This window comes from Cyprinodon variegatus, unplaced genomic scaffold (assembly GCF_000732505.1).
Source record: "Cyprinodon variegatus isolate N-32 unplaced genomic scaffold, C_variegatus-1.0 Scaffold645, whole genome shotgun sequence".
NCBI classification, from domain to species: domain Eukaryota; kingdom Metazoa; phylum Chordata; class Actinopteri; order Cyprinodontiformes; family Cyprinodontidae; genus Cyprinodon; species Cyprinodon variegatus.
Genome location: NW_015151098.1, coordinates 216435 through 221441, shown reverse-complemented (window position 1 = coordinate 221441; position 5007 = coordinate 216435). Strand labels below are relative to the sequence as shown.

The 5007-nt window shown below is 39.2% G+C and overlaps 1 protein-coding gene across 1 annotated transcript in view; it reads right to left on the bottom strand.

The window, feature by feature from the left end:
• Positions 1-5007, bottom strand: part of LOC107096727 (potassium/sodium hyperpolarization-activated cyclic nucleotide-gated channel 3-like) — a 36417-nt gene that overhangs the window by 23193 nt on the left and 8217 nt on the right. The window lies entirely within an intron of this gene.

Here is a 5007-nt window from a genome sequence, read left to right as displayed (position 1 = left end):
CCTCTTTTCTCTGGTTCCTTTGTCATTTATGTTGAAGATTATCTAAAAATATAAGTCATGTTTTTTAGATATTTTATGCAACAAATCTTGATATATTTTCTCTGACTTTTTGAAGAACTAAACAAATGTAGAGTCTATGTTTCTGTTACTATTAAACTTATTGGAACAACAATAACAAAACATTTTTTATATAATCTTCTAATTTCCACACTTTTGTCAGATATTTGACTTATTTTTACTCAGAAATGCAGATCTGTATTGATGGCTGAAAGACATCTTCTAGCTGCATTTATCTGTTTACTACAGTGTGTTGAATTCATGTTAATTTGGATTTAAAAACATTTCAATTAGTGGAAAATATTGCAGGGGGGGAATATAAGTCTAATTAACCAAAACTTTGCGACCCCCATGCAGTACCTCTGCGGACCCCCTGTTGAAGACCTCTGTGTTAGACAAAATTAGACTTGGACAACTTTTATTGTCAATTTGAATACACAGAGTGTATATGAAACAGAATTTTGTTTAGTACAGCTGTAGCGACTATCAAATTGCCTCTAATTGTGGTCACTTCTGGGTGCGGGAAATCCAGGTCCTAACAAGCTTAAAGGTCCAGCCTGGGAGACGCTCCCATTTATTAGGCACACACACAGAATGCCATCCAGATTCCTGGGTGGCCGTCTATGGCAGCATGCAAAGGAAATGGTAGTAGTGATCATTAGGTGGATATAATTAAAACAAACCAGTATATGAATAGAAAGAATTAAAAAAAACGTGTGACCTCCCCACACCCTTCACTCACTGTCCTTGCCGTGACACAAATAGATTTCACCCACAGCAATGCCCGAAAACAGAACTACAAATGGCTCCTATAACAGCTTTTCAGACAGTAAATGAACATTTCCATTCCATAAAGTGCAGCAGTGATCAAATGTGTTTTGTTTTTCGATACTTTTTTTAATGCACAAGTAAAACGTTGTAAAGAATAGTCAAGATATATTTGCTAATATTAGTATTTGTTATGCTGGGGATTAAAATATATAAAGAAGATATAAATGCAAGAAGAAATTTCCCTGAAAACCACAAACCAAACGATGCAAGATGCTTCATAATTAAGGAAAACATTCTATATACAGCGTTTTGCAGTAAGAATAACTTAGAAAATAAGTTATTTTTTTAAAGGTCTTCTGTGTGTTAGAGACTACATGAGTCCCTTTAATGACTTATCTTTTTCTTTTTGCAAATTCTGCACATTTTCAATTAAAATTTTCCATTTTTATATAGTAATCAAAATATGCGCATCGTTTTTTAATGTTTTGAATTTGGTGCTTTTAAAGTCGGCATGAGGAACAACAGAAGTAGGGTTTGAATTAGTTCAGTACCTTTATTATTGTTACACAAGTCTGTGTGAGCCGTGTGCAGAATGAGTTATGAGCTACCTTTGTAAAATGATTCCAGGCTTGTTATAACTCAAAAAAGAAATTAACTTCTTTGAAGCCAGAAGGCTCCTTTTGAAAGTGAAAACCAACAGAATATAGCCCAAAAAAGCTGAGATAATAAAAACAAATATACAACAACTCAAAGCTGAGGTTCTTAGAAGGGGGTTAAAAAGGGCAGCTACTTTTTCGTCTTTGGAAAAAATAAGAGTTATTAATGAGCTATAATTGATTTTGATATGAAGAGTGTTTGAACAACACCCCTCCTTCAGAGACATAGACAGGTATGGGGCATTGCAGGCTAACAAAGAAGCCAAACGACCCCCATTCCAAAGGGGTGGAACTATTTGTCTGTTCCAATTTGCATGTTTTCTGAGCATAAACAAGCCTTTGTTGGGCTACTGTATAAAGCCTGGAACTCAACGCTATTTCTGACATTTTGAATTGAAAAAACTTCCTGGATGGAAGAGAAACGTCTTCAAACTTGGAAACAAAGTCCAGTGGATTGTTTTCTAACTTTTTTGGAATGACTATGACCTGGATGACTGAGAATCTTCACTAGCATCTCCCAAACATTATTAAAAAGACTAAATATACAGCTTATATATGTTTGTTTATTGGCCTTTTTTTTAAATTCATGCATGCATGTATCAGACTGCATGTTTGATGAGACTCAGAGTCCTTATTAACCTCTCAGCAATTCAGCAAGAGGCCAGGCACACCTACATGGTCAACACAAAATTTGGTAGAAAGAGACAGACGCATGGACGCATCACGAGCTACCCACCAACTGCGAAACATAGCCTTAAGGCTCACTAGAAAAGAGGGAAACACTCCAATAAAGGAGAAGCAGGCCCACAGCACCACAGACCCTCAGCCATGCTTTCTAGTGGGTATTTGTTCATGCATACATCATTTAACACCAGAAAACCCAATGCTGCAGAAAGGCTCAATGTTAAACACACCAGCTCAAAATACATAGCTCTTAATAAAGTCCCAGAAAAATAAGCTCAGCATTTACATTCATGAAGGTGGACAGGAAGCTGAGTACAGAGAGCTGGTGAAGCGCTTTGTGGCATGGCGTGGAAACGATCATCTGATCCTGAATGTCAACAAAACAAGGAGATGATTGTAGATTTCAGAAGAAGCAGGAACAAGTTGAAAGCTGTCATGGGAGAAGAAGTGGTGGTGGTTGAGGGGAATAAATACTTTGGTGTTCAATTGGACAACAAAGTACGCTGTAGACACAACTGTGAAGCCGTCTAGAGGAAGGGAGAGAGACTGACTTCCTAAGGAAGGTTAGGTCCTTTGGCGTTTGCCGCAAGATGCTACGTATCTGTGAGTCTGTGAGGGTGATCTAGTCTTCCATAATCTGCTGGGGTAACAGTGTTAGAGCTAATGACTTAAAAAAGCTTAACAAGCTAACTAAGATGGCCGATTCTGCTCTAGGAACTCCTCCAGAACCTCTGGAGATTATTTAACAAAGTCAAGGTTCTTCATAAAGTCAAGACGGTTATGGACAACAGTGAGCATCCTCTTTAGAAGATTTTTGAAACAACAACAGAGTCACCTATTAAGTCAGAAGATACTCCTGTTAGGAATCCAGCTTGTGTTTTTTGTGTCTTTCTCTACCTCCACCACCAGGTGGTGCCCTGTTCTTGATGGTCCTCTCGCACACCTGCGGCTGGTTGGCTCATCACTGAGGACTATTTAGGCGGTGGACTGTCACTACCTCGACGCCAGAGTGTTTGCCAGTTTTGGGTACTCTAGCTAAGCTGAGATTAGCTGAGTCTAACTGAGTTTTTGTTTCTCTGAGTTCTAACTGTGTTTTTGTCTTTGCCTTCGTTAAGGTTTATGCTTTATACATCATGTGCATTGTTACTTTGTTAGCCGGATTAGAGAGAGTAGAAGGCCTTCCTTCACATTGTGGATGTCACTGTGTGTACGGAGGTCATCTAATCAGGACAGCCTTCATGTCTTTAAAGATACACAGGATATGGGCACATCTTGGAGCCGGACTGATAGAGGAGAGCTATCTGTAATCCTTGTCAGTTTCTGATACGGACAACTAAGCATCCACCTGGTGCAACACATAGACCCTATAAGAAGGAGAAGATGACCTTGTTCGGGGCTCAATCTTTGCCAGACGCTCGCGGACGTGATTTTTGAGCCCACAGCTGTGCAAGCTCCAAGCATTTTCTCTGTCCTGTAACGACCTGATCTGGAATAAACTCTGTTATTTTTTACTCCTGTTTTTATAGTCCCTTTTATATGTTTTTACCCAGTTTGAGTTAAGAGTACTAAATAACTTGCTCCCAGGAAAAGAACCGCGAGGAAGCCCCTGAGGCGCAACGGCTTTTTTAGGGGACATAACTTCCTCATTTAGCACTTCCTGCAGGAAGCCATCCTGCAAGCTGGATGTTTTTGGCCTTCTTCCCCTGGAAGGATTGTTTGAGTCTCACACTGAGCAGGGGATTAACCTCCACAAGTTCCGTTCAAGACCTCCTGGATTCCAAGTGACAGTCCCCTCCATAGTGCATCAGGAACCAACCAAATTAAAACCTGTCCGCCCTCCAACGAGTTCCTCCCTCTGGTTAACCCACACAAGACTGGATTCTGGGAAGAGTCCCGTTTTCTCTGTCTCGCCAGAGTCATCGTTCAAAGTTCCCACGGACCCTGAACTAACCTCTGATACTTCCCTTCCCTCTTCCAGTTCCGGTTCATCAGTACCCTGAGTTTCCTGAATCCAACCCCGTTCATCTCCTCAATAAACCTGTTAAACTTTTACCCTGGTTTCTCTGAGTGGTTTATTGCATGCGGGTCAGATCCCTTAAGAAAATCAAGACATCCCCAGATCCGGTCCAGGACAGACCTCTACGGAAGATCCTTCCTTCCTAGAGCTATCAACACCTACTCTACAACACCTGTTTAAAAAAACAACATAGGAGTTACTGCAACCTTTTATTTCCCTTTGGGTTTAAGTCATTTTGTAATTTGATTTGAATTTTTAATTACTCTATCTGTTATATTATATTTCATGAAATATGTACATATTGCCAAGTCTGTTGTTAAGATGTGGAAATCACAGGATGCCGTTTAAGCCTGGGAACAGAAAAAAAGTGACTAGTGTCACAAAATTTATAATAAAAACAACCATAAATATTACACTTAAGTTGTGGTGCAGCCTTGTGGCAAGAAATTAGCCTCTGTTTCAGATTATATAAAGACACCATCAACCTAAATAGTCATTTTGTACTACAAGTTAAACCTGTATGGGGTGAAGGGTTTGATAAGGATCAAACTACCTTTGCCACAAGTCATTATTGACTCTATTTTACATAAACATGCTTCTTTTTCTCTCCACTGAATAAAAGGTTGCGTTTTTTGGTCCTCTTTTAACCCTATAATGCCAAATGTATCATATTTGATACATACGGTTTCTGAAATGTTTTGCTTCTGACACATTTTGCATAATTTAATGGTAGAAACTTCGCTCAAAATCCTATAGTACACAATCAGATATACCTGATAACAGGAAGTAGAAGACTACACAGAAAATAATCTTGACTTATCG